General features: G+C 38.8%; 1 protein-coding gene across 3 annotated transcripts in view; it reads right to left on the reverse strand.

Moving 5' to 3' along the window:
• Nucleotides 1-12672, reverse strand: part of SH3YL1 (SH3 and SYLF domain containing 1) — a 54619-nt gene that overhangs the window by 5913 nt on the left and 36034 nt on the right. The gene's annotated exons all lie outside the window — the stretch shown is intronic.

The raw sequence follows: 12672 nt of genomic DNA on the forward strand, positions 1-12672 counted from the left end.
TTTCTGCCAGTCTCTTACATAACTCTTTCAGTCCTTAGCTGAGGTTGGAATCATGCCGTGAATCTTCTGATCTAGTTTCAAAACCATCTGAAGTCTGAGGTACCATTATCCAGTCTCCATTCCTGTTGACACTTTCTTAGCCAATGTTTATTACTACTGAACTTTTAATCCAAGTGAGTATTTTCAATTTGCTAACAACTATGTTTGCTCTCAGTTTCTTTAACTGAACTATGCGAGGTAGTTGCATTTGTTTAATGTTGATTTACAAAACAAATCTATTGCATGAATGAATCTAAAAGCGAGAAATGGAAGGTGCAATGGAAGACTGCTTAAAAGGAAATAATGAAGATGCTTACACAGTCAGGTGGAGAAATTTCAGCATGTATGGCTCATATGGACATGATGGCTGCACAAATGTTCAAGCATGTAAGATTAAAGGCTTTTAGCATTAGCTGTGCCTGCTTGCTGCCAAAACTGTGTTGCAAAAGGGGAAACCCAAGCTCTTGTTAGTCTACATGTTGCAAGTACGGAGCTAGAAAGGATGGTGAGACAAGCATTGATAGAACCCGCAGACTTTTCTTCTAGTTGCTTTTATCACTTTAAAAGAAAGAGGAAATGATCCTTGTCCCTCAAGCCTCTCAAATACAAATTGTAGCCAAAACAGGACAGACAGAGAATAATGGACTACAAAAGTATGCATAAACAGCACAGATTTTTTCCCCAGCATCTGTCAATATATATGTTCATTCCATAGGCCTCTTCGTTCCCTTCATGATCTGCATTTGTAGCAATCATCAAAGATTAATACAAAATTATTTGGCCACGTGCTGGGAGCGTGCTGGTTGCAAAGTCAAATGCTGTCTTCCTTGATCACACAGTTTCTATCTACTGATATCTATATTCATGATCTAAAGTCACACACCACTATTTCTTTGATGTGAAAAAAAAAACCCAGACAAGAATACCCATGTTTATCAGGTCTTATCTCCACCAGTTACTCCTACCAAAAAAAGGTAGCAATACAGCTTTTCAAAATATCTTTTTTACTTTGACACCTGACAGAGTATTCAGCAATTACATGATCTTCCCCCAAGAGTTCAAGCATTTGATGCAGTTTGGGTGATACAATGAGTGCCTATGGAAAGTGTGGGTTGAAGCTAGATATTTTGATTGAGGAAATCATAGCAAAAACCACAAAAGTAAAAGATGCTTTGACTTTTTACTCCTAGTATTAATTGAAGAACAGTAAGAAAACACCGTGGCTCAGGACTCTTTCCGTGCTGAGGCGTGAAAACATGACTCAGCTGCATATAAAAAGGACGAGGGAGTGTGTTTTATTCCTGTACCACATTCAGGCAGCATGTATGGTTAAAAGTGCATTTTTTAAGTTACGATGAATGCTACAAATTCTTATACCTTGAGTTCTTAACTATATGTGTTTCCATCACCTAAATGTTCAAATGGATAATCAACCAAGGAGAATTAGTTACCATATATATATATATTACTGCCCAAACTATGTTAATATACTTGAAAAATTAGATAATTGACAGCACAAAAGAAGAGACTGGAAGTGCTAAAAGTGACGGTGAGAGCTTCTTTTCATTACATTCATGTCACCGTCACTTTAATATGCTGGACTCATAGTAATGGCAGCAAGTAATAGTTACCTCCTCCATGGCTGAACATGGATTAAGAGTAAGACTTAATTCCTCTTACACACACTCACTGGGTCAGTAAAAGTAGGAAAAAAAATGAAGGGAAACTAGATACAAATTAAAGCAGGAAAAGATGGAACAAAAGAAGTGCACAAGAGATAATAAAGTGTAGGAGTGCATTTGATGCATGTCAATCAAGCCTGCAATTTTTTGCTGTCATATGAACAAGACTGTTTTATGCATTTCCCTTCCTACTTTTTGGCCCTGTGCATGTGTATCTTTCCAAACATACAGAAACCTCAAAGTAAAACTGATTGTGAACATCGAGTTCTGTGTCCTTGCCCCATTTGCTACCTGCTATCATTTAAAAGCGTTTTCCAGTTTTATTCCTGCCAGCTATTTCATAACAATTCCTACTTAATTTTCCCTAGCAGCACTTTCCCATACTACAGTTTCATTTTATTTCTTACAAAGATTCTAATCTCTGTACTTTAATTCTGTATTTTTGTAGCATAAACCAGATAAAATGTGTATTTATTGCCTCCAGATTGCAGCATCCCATGTCTCATATTTATACAGATCATCCTCACAAATACATATCTTAAATTAATGCAGTTATGAAATCTACCACATATATTATAAGGGGGAGCTATTTCATCTTCTTGTTTCCTGATTTCAGTTTTAAATAAAAGGGTTTTAAATAAAATTGTTAGTCAACGTGAAGATTGCTGAATGCATATACTGAAACTACATTTGCAGCTCACACAAGATGGTGCTACAGTGCTACATACAGCATAGGATACTGAAATCATTGAGATTTATGAGTATGCACACTGGAATAAAAACAAATTACATTGTGGAAAATCCTTAATTATTGGTATCTGAATACACACAGCACACTTCTACAAACACAGTGGTCAAAGCAGAAATACAGAAATTTTGGCTGAAGATCAATTAGTGCATCAGCCAGCATACATATTCAACGTTTTAGAATACCTGGGTATGGCGTATGCTTGATAACAAACTGCTCTGACCACAATATTCTTTCATTTTTATTCATCTTTACGTACCATAATGATACGAACAACTTTTTGCTAAGGACTACTGCTATGGATTAAGGACTTGATGAGGTGTAAACTAGAATGAATTTATGGCCTCTTGGGCGTGCTGAAGTACCAGCCAGAGAGTGAATGGAAGAGTGATAAAACCATCTTTAATTACAGCACATTTACCATAGAATGAAAGCATGCTGTAGAAAGTTGCTACAGAACAGATACACAAGCTACATTTCTATTAATCAATTGAAGAGTGTCAAGGCCTTTCCTTGCCTTTGAGGCCAACTGGCATAGACTGGCCACATACATACTAGTAAACACCATCCAGAGAGGAGAGCACATCCAAACTACCTACTGGTTTCTATACTGGAGTAACTCCTAAACCACATCTATGAAATATCTGGGAAAGTGCTAGGCAAGAATGACACCAAGGAGCTTTCTAACAACACAACCACATAGGTAACTGAGTTCTAGTGCTTGGGCCCATACCTTCACACCGTTTGATTTACTAGTAGATATAGCCACTAGTTTCACAGTTTTATGTGAACCTATACAATAAAAGTAAACTCATAGGCTGATTCTAAGACTGGTTTTTAGAGAACAGGCATTTTACATCATTTTGCGTTCAGCTTTTGACGGAATAGTAGAGTCCAGCTGTGGGTCCCAAATTTAATTTTACTGGCATAGATAACTCTCTCCCTCACTAGCCCCTAGCCACTGAGCGTCTGATGCCGAGAAGCTTGCAGAAGAATTCTATAAAAATGGTAACATGCTGCTTTTGGCCTTTGACACAGCAGTAAACCTGAAATAAGTTTCATGTGCTTGAGGTTAGTGGTGAGACTGCTAAACATCCACTTTGCAGAATTTGCTGTCTGTGATTAGAGAGCTAGCATGATTTTGTGGGACACGTGCACCTATGTCATAGTTTAAGCCCAGACGACAACAGAGAATCACACTATAGAAATAAAAAAAAATCTCTTGCCACCAGTTGACCGATGCCCAGCCTGTACCTGAGGAATGGACTCCCAGTCAGCTTTTCCCCTAAGTTTATATGCTGAACATGGCATCATATGGTATGGAATATCCCTTTGGCTGGTTTGGGTCAGCTGTCCTGGATGTGTCCCCTCCCAGCTTCTTGTGCATCCCCAGCCCACTAGCTGGCAGGGCAGCATGAGAAGCTGAAAAGTCATTGCTCAGCAACAACTAAAACTTCAGTGTGTTCTCAACACTGCTCTCATCCTAAATCCAAAACACAGGACTATACTAGCTACTAGGAAGAAAAACTCTATCCCAGCCAAAATCCGGATGATGCACGATAGAAACTGTAAGTGAACTAACACAAACTATACTGCTGGTTTGGGGTTCATCTAAACCGTGTTAAAGTTTGAAAAAATGAGCCCTGTGACTCAACTGTCACCACCAATGAGCCATCTGATCAAGGGTACTGATGACTGACAGGGTAATCCTGTTTTTCACTGTCCATACATTATGCACTTTCTGCTAAATCTTTCCTTTGGTAAACGGGCTGTGGGTCTGGTTTCTTTTGAAGTTGAAAGGTTATAACATTGCTTCTACTGGGACACAGCATACCATATGAAAATGTGATTGTCTACGTAGATATATTTTTCCTTGAAACCAAATAGTCTATCTTACTCAAATTTTTGTGCAACCTTTAGAATGCATGCTACAGGGTTTTTTTATTTAAAAATCAATCTGAATGATCAGCACATTCAATGTAACATTACGAAAGTAACTTCTACTTTCTCTGTATTCTGTAAAGAAACAGAGAGAAGTGACTAAACTGCCACACAAAGTGTTAAAAGTCATATGATTTTCCAGCATTAGAGATGACAGAAGTTGTATAATGCTGGCATAAAAGCTCCACAAAAAGTGTAAGCTTACATGAAAGCTGTAATAGAATTCTCACTGGTTAAATAAAAACCTAGAAAACTAAGCAACAACAGGAACCCTGTTTGTGCAGCAGAAGTAAGAGAAAACCGATAAACAGACCAAATGATGGAAAACTACTAATGAATCTAGGCAGATGCAAACATCTATGCTTTTAAAAACAAATATATCAAGTATCAAAAAGGTTTACTAGTACATTGTGCAGAGGCATTGAAAGCCTCAGGTATTGCTCATAGGTTTAGGATGAGAGCTGTAATTACCAGTGAACAGACAGAAATCTTAGTTATTTAGCCATTACAGGACACTAGGCTTTTGTTTGGAATGGATTAGTATTGAGTTTATAATTAAAGTTCACAAAACAATCTAAAGTAGGTTAAAGAACTAGGTTAATTGCTGGGTCCTGCAAATCTCTGAGTGAAAAATTATAGTTGGTGTCAGCAACAATAAAGAGTTTATAGGAGATTTTAAAGGCCACCCTTAGCAAATGGTCTGGACAACACCACCTGCTAAGATATGATTGTGAGTGTAAATACCATATGTGGATACATATATTTATATATTATTTATATTTATGTACATAAACTGCCTGAAGGATGTTTGCCCCAAATTATCATATTAAAAAGGAAGACTATTGAGGAAGACAACCATTAGCTTGATTCAACAGCTTTACGTGAGCCAGCAACATGCCATGCAGCAAGAGAAGGCAAACAGTATCCTGGGATGTGTTAGGAAAAGTACTGCCAAGCTCAAGGGGGGTGATCCTTCCCCTTTAGTCAGCACTGGTGAGGCCACACCTGGAGTGCTGGGTCCTGTTCTGAGCTCTTCAGTACAAGAGAGACACAGACATGCTGGAGAGAGTCCATGAAAGGGCCATGGGGATGATGAAGGGATTAGTGCATCTCTCCTATGAGCTGTCCTAAGAGCTGGGACTGTTCGAGTCTAGGGAAAAAAGGCTCATCAGCGTCTACAAATACTTGAAGGGAGGGAGGGAAGAGGACAGAGCCGGGTACTTTTCAGTGGCGCCCAGTGGCAGCAGCATAGGCAATTGGCACAAACACAGGCAGTTACCTCTGAACATCAGGAAACTTCTTTACCATGAAGGTGCCTGAGCACTGGAACAGCTTGCCCGGAGAGGCAGTGGAGTCCCCATCCTTAGAGGTATTCAAAAGTCATCTGGACATGGACCTGGGCAACTGGCTCTCTGTAGCCCTGCCTGAGCCTGAGGATTGAACCAGGTGATGTCTACAGGCCCTTTCTAACCTCAATCACTTTGTGATTCGGTGGAAAACTTCGAAGAGACTTTTGAAACAAAGTTACCTTGAATCATAAAAGCACCACCGAAATTTGTAACTGGGAGCTGCAGTGTGGACCGGAAGAGCAGTCATCAAAACCCAATTTGATACAAATGGAAGTCACCTTGCCAGCCTCACCTCCTGTCTAGGCTAGGCAGAGCAGCCTCCCTGTCAGACACTGGGGACTGCCAGCACTGGGTGCACCTAACAGGGTGTCATGGTTTAACCCTGGCTGGTAACTAAGTGCCATGCAGCTGCCTGCCCGCTCCCCCCTCACCCAGAGGGATGGGGAGGAGACTCGGAAAGGAATGTAAAACTCAAGGTTTGAGATAAGAACAATTTAATAACTGAAATAAAATAAAATGAACAACAATAAGTTATAGTGAAAAAGAGGGAGAAAGGGAGAGGAACAAAATCCAAAGGGAAGGGAGAAAAGAAAACAAGTGATACACAATACAACTGCTCACTGCCTGCTAACCAATGCCCAGCCAGTCCCCAAGCAGGCCCTGGCCAACACCCCCTCCCCCAGTTTACATACGGAACATGATGCCCCATGGTATGGGATACCTCTTTGGCCAGTTTGGGTCAGCTGTCCTGGCTGTGTCCCCTTCCCATTCCCTGTGCCTCTCCAGCCCTCTCGCTGGCAGGGCCCGAGAAACTGAAAAGTTCTTGACTTAGTATGAACATCGCCCAGCAACAACCAAAACCATCTGTGTGCTGTCAACACTGTTCTCACACCAAACCCAAAACACAGCACTGCACCAGCTACTACGAAGAAAATTCTGTCCAGCTGAAACCGGGACAAGGGACCCACATCTCTGTGCATATGCGACTTTGTGGTGGGGCTTTAAACATACGGACTAGTGTGTTGTATGTGTGCTTGTGCAGCTCCCTAGCGCTGCAGTACCCACATCTCCTAACAAAAGGTTTGTGCAAGCAGGAGAACCTGCACTGCCAGAATAGACAGCATGTGCTCATAACCCATACTACCCACGAGAGGGGACTGGCATGAATGTTAAGCTTTGTCCACACAACACTTTATGTGCATGCATGCCTAGAAGTGCAATTGAAACTTTGGAGGTTGCATTTAGAAACTTCAGGTGTTTATTAACTTTTTGTAATTGTCATATAGTGAATTATTTGCTGTAATGCTGATACTGAAACTGAACGTATACTTCATAGATTCCTAGCTAACTATCTGTCACTAATGATTTAATAAAGCACTTAGATCTGATTTTGGTCTAAGCTACATGAACTGAGCAGTCCTTCCCTGTGACAGTTCTTGCAAAAGTGTCTTCTCCCACAGGAAAGATCTGGGTTCAGGCTGAATGGCTCATGGCCATTGATGAGCTTTAACCAATAATTATAATGAAAGAACTTCTTTAACTTCTGGTCTAGTAAGGAGGACAACTATGTGTTGTGATGACAAAGCTAGGCTGAGAGCAGGATTTCAGATATGTAATAAAAAGTTATGCTCACTAGCAGTCCCATGAGAAGCTAGGATGACTGTTCATTTTTTTGCAAAAATGAATCAGTTTAGTCTATGACTGGCAGAGCAATTAGGTTACTGTTAGGGTTCAGACTAGGATCAGAGTTTAGTAAGGGGCTGAAGAGAAAGATTCATTGGTGCAAAAGCAGTATTAGTAATGAGATGGGGCATTAAATGGGAAGAGTAAATATCTTGCTGTGCTCATCAACTGATAGAGCTAGATCTGGAAACTAAAAGATAACACTAGATTCTTGCAGGACATGTGAAGGATAGAATAAGAGCAACAAATGACTTATGGTTCATTCTGAGGTGGATACCAGTTACCGCACCACAAAGTCAGCTTTAAGGGTAGAACCAGAATTTGAGCACAGATCCAGTCAGCAACAGTTGACTTCTACATTCACTGTTAATAGGAGTTTGAACTGGTCCAGTTCCTACAGTGATAACTGCTGCCCCTCCTCCTTCATATTTTCAGACTCGAGGCTTATTGAGCTATATTTTGGGTAGGAACTGCAAACAGCAGAGACACCTTTTCTGCTGGATCCACCACACTGCATCAGAATGTGGAAGGCAAGGAGTGGGCAAAGGAAATAGCACATAGTAAATTCTGAGGGCATCAGGGTAACTATATCTATATATATGATGCCCATATATATGTATATGAGAGCATCAGGGTAACTATATATGACAGGGATATCTTCTGAATTAGTGCTAGGGCTCACAATAGTAGGAACTAAAGATGTAAAATTTTGACTCGAGGAATGCGGCAGCACCTGGCCATGATGATGCCTAAAGGCAGGCAGAGAAATGGCTTAAGCTTAACTTTGAAGTAGGTAGGTGAACCACTGAATCCAATCTGTAGTACTCATGAGAACAGGATGAAAGCTGGATCTGGCAGGGAGGCTTTTGGTTCTGTTTGAGCTCAAAAGATGTATTTAACCTGAGAGTCAGTGGAGGAATGTAAAAGATGGGCAAAGTGATAGGTCAGGAAATTAAATCTGAAGCAAGAACTAAATCTAGATGAGAAGAAAGGAATATTGAATTTGCAAAGGTCAGAGAAGGATGCTGCAACAATTGAATCAAATCAAGAAAAAAGCCTGGACAGAAGTAGAGACAGAAAGAAAAGGCTGCATCTGTGAAATGGTATTCAGAGAACAATCTATAGGACTTATTTCTCAGAAAGTGAGAACTTTCAGATGTTGAGAATCACAGGTGTTCAACACTCATCAGCAGCAAACAGTTCCATATTCCATTTGATCATTTTTAGCTTGAATTCATGATTAGTTAACGCAGGACTACAAGAGTAAGGGAGGAAGAGATGGATCTGGAACAACGTAGCTGTGAGTTGCCTGTAGAAAACATTACCTAGCAAATGAAAAGGGACAAACAATAGCTAGCTGGGAAATCTGAACAGAAAAATAAGAGGGCTTCTTATAAGAATGCCATCTGAGTGACACACTGCAAATACAGAACTAAAGGCAACTACAGACAGCCCAGCAAAGGAATTCAGGGAGCACAAACATTATCAAAGAAAACAGATGACAATTAATCTGTCGTGTTAAGGGATGATGGAATACAATTCCTAATATGTGCTTATAAAAAGGTCACTAGAAACTTGGAAGTAACATTTACACCAGTGAATGAAGCAGTACCAAGACCAGCTGCCAGTCTGGCCCTGTCCAGTTAGCACACGCTAACCTCCAAACTGCTGAGGACATCCCACTAACTTTCCCAGATCAAAATCATACCAGGAATCCAGTAACAATTTAATGGAATAAATGATAAAGTTTCAGTGCTCAAGCACATTCCCTGGCAATGTTTAATTTATCAGCATAGACAGAGCCAATGGCTTGAACTGGGTGCAAGAGAAACTGCTTTGGAGAGGGTCCAGCATAGTACTGAAGAACTCCAAAATAACAAGATAAAAGAAGACTGGGTAACAGCAATATGATCAGCTATGGTCTTTATAAGATGAAAGAGGATGAGATGCTAACAGTGGGAAGAGACGTTGCTGGATGAGACTGAGGGTCAAAAAGAAGTGACAAGATAGAATGAATACCTGGGAGAAACAGAGACAGACAATAAAACAATGAGAAACTTCTGCAACTGTGAAAGCTATAAATTTTACAGAAGATATGAGCTGAGGGCAAGCAGAACCATGATATCTGTATTAGGATCCTCCTGAAAGGTACCCGATATGGACTGATAAAAGGGGACCGACACTGGCTAGGATCTGAAGAATGGTCTAGTAATGCAAGACCTCCATACAGGTGAGACTGGGAGCATGTAACTAAATAAAGCACATTCTCTGAGACTTGGGTGGGTATTTGGTGTGTTGCCAGACATTAAACCATCTTCTTGGCCACTCCTCTTTTTTCCCCCCATTAGTCATCTGGGGAGACTATTTCAGGGCTGCACTACCCCAGCTGGTAAGATGGTTTTCTTAATGTCCACCTTCAAGTAATTCACTACTAGTTTACATTTATATTTTTGTTTGTTGATATTGGGCTTTGGCTGAAACCTTTCTTGCTTGGCATTTACCTTCCCTTATGCTTTTTATAATCAAAAAACCATTTTTTTTAAACCTTCAGACTTACACTAAAAATAACTTAGCTACCTCATATCAGTGGCTCCTTCCTCAGCTTATTGTACTTATTCTTCTCCACATCTATTCAATTTAACCTAATTTCTCTTGAAAAAGAGTAAACAGAATATTACCATTAGGTAAGAGGTCTGTAGATAACTGACTTCTCACACTCTACCATTAAGCATAGAGCTGTTTAAATAGAAGGATGACAGAACTGAAGGAACAGAGAATTAATTTTGTGGAAATCATGGATTTATTTCTGAATGTGAAAATAAAAAAGAAAAATATTTGGGATGAATCACCACAGGAAACTATCAGAACATATTTTTTTGATGAGGAGATAGCCATGAATGAAGAAATTAGCAAAGAAAAAATGGAAGGGGAAGGAGAACTGAGAACACTGGAGGAACTGGAAGCCACAGAAAGTTGAGGTACAGGAACAGGAGAGGTATTACTGACATAACAGAGTCACTCTTTTAGCTGAAGCCTGAGCTGAACCAAAGCTGCAGAACTGGTGATAAAGTTAGACAACACGGAGCTAAGGGGTCAAATGCATTTAGAAGGATGATAATGAAATTACAAAAACTAGAAAAGAAGATTAAGAGAAATAAAAAAAAAGGGGATGTATACATAAAAAAACTTGAATATAGAAAGATACAGATTTTGAATATGAATGGGTGTATTCCAAATCCCAGAAATTTAAACTCACAGCCATATTAGAATTCAACATAACACAATATTGAACACACGTTAATTATTAGTCTGACAAACATCAATCTAACAAAAAGTCATTACATCTATAAACTGTTTAAATATTACTAGCTTTTGAAAGGATAGAAATCTCTGTGTTACAACACCACCACCACAACCTTTGGAATAGGTTCCCAAAGACAAAAAAAGGAAGCTAGCAAACAGAAGATGAGAGGATGCAAAGTTAGGAAGGAAAATAAAGATTTGTGATTAGTGTCTTTATCTGTTTCATGACCATAAGAAGAAATACCAGCATGTGAATTAAATGGTGCAGCTATTTCAAAGAGACTGAAGAAACATGCCTAAAATTGACGTGTTGATATTAATTTAGAAAACAGTTAAGAACAGCATTAATCAGGTTCAAGGCAAAGCACTGTGTGCTGGACTACCAATATGGAGAAAGAAACTGCATGGTGTGTCCAATATAATACTAATTCTTCAGTTCTTTTTTTTCTCCAAAGCATTATGAAGCTGAAACTAATAGTCTCAGTGACACAGCACCTTTTTCAAGAAAGAGGCAAACCCTATGTCTTGGTTATGTATGATCAGTTGTACTGGGGAACATCTACCTTTTACTACATCTAAACTTACGCTCTTGGTTTCAAGTACATTTTACATCTACTTTTGAACTATTATGTAAAACAGCAGCTATGAAGATAACTGATGAACATGAAGTTATGCCCCACAGAGATTTGATTTTTAGGTGAATTGTGTCAGGGATAGTCAAAACAGCATTGGAAGGGAACTGAGAGGGAGTGTGTGGAAAACGTAAGGCTTAGTTCTGGATTTTTGAGGAAATCACAAATTATTCCTACATACCCTTTCCTACAAGCTGTTCAGTCCTTTAAAATTAAGCATCTTATGTCTTATGTCATTACTACATTTTAAACTTTTAAACAAGAGTTTTAAACCAAGAATGGCTAGCTTTAAATTCAAGATATGTGAATTAACAGTGGGTTTGATCATAATAATTCTAAGGGGTTAGAAAAAAGAAACAACTGAAGACACACTTTGTTGATATTCTAAAACACAATCTTAGAAATAGTTCAGTTGTCTGAAAGCACGTGTGCGTGTGACTAAACTTGTCTCCTTAGAAACAAAACAATGGAAACTATTACATCTATGTTATGATAACAGTAAAAAATGCACAGAATACCTCTGAAAACACAGAAAAACACATACTCTAAGATGTAAAAAAATAAAGCTACAAAAGTACATAATTTTATGATTATTAACTACATGCACACATACAACAAAAAAATATCTTTTGTTACCATTAATTTTTCCACTTGGAGTTTAGAAAGCAATCAAAAATATTGAAAACTGCAACAGAAATTAGCATTCTGTTATTGAAATAGAAAATCTGCGGCTTGCAATGGATATGACTACCAGTTTGAATATTTCTTCAAGTTTAAAAACCTCTTGCATGTATTACATAATTCCTTTATTAAAAAATGACTGGATCATTTACTTGCTAGAATGCAAACAAAGAAAAAAAATTTTCCACGGTGATGTTACAAAATATTGCCTCAAAATACCCACTTTATGGCCACATGCAATAATAAAAACATGACAGATACAGTGTCTTATTCCATGTGACTTTTGGAAAACTGGTATAAAAATTGGAGGTTAAGACTTCATTAGGTATAGTTCACTGGATACTGAATACTTATCTTTGTAATGCTTCATGGATATAAAAGTTTAATGCAATTAACAGTCCATGCTTTGATGACATTTGAAGTCTGAGGCTTTACTATTTGTAAGTACTTTTTAACGAATATTGTTTGGCTCAAAGTTGGGACTCAGACCCACAAAGGTGATGTTGAGTTCATGTTCATGGCTAGGTTGCAAAAAAATTAAGTCAGATCACTGAATTTCCTAGGTTACATCATCATGATAAGGAGAAACAAAAAACTTCATAATGTTAAGATTC

The sequence above is a fragment of the Falco punctatus genome (genome assembly GCF_963210335.1).
Source record: "Falco punctatus genome assembly, chromosome: 5".
In the NCBI taxonomy this organism is placed as follows: Eukaryota; Metazoa; Chordata; class Aves; order Falconiformes; family Falconidae; genus Falco; species Falco punctatus.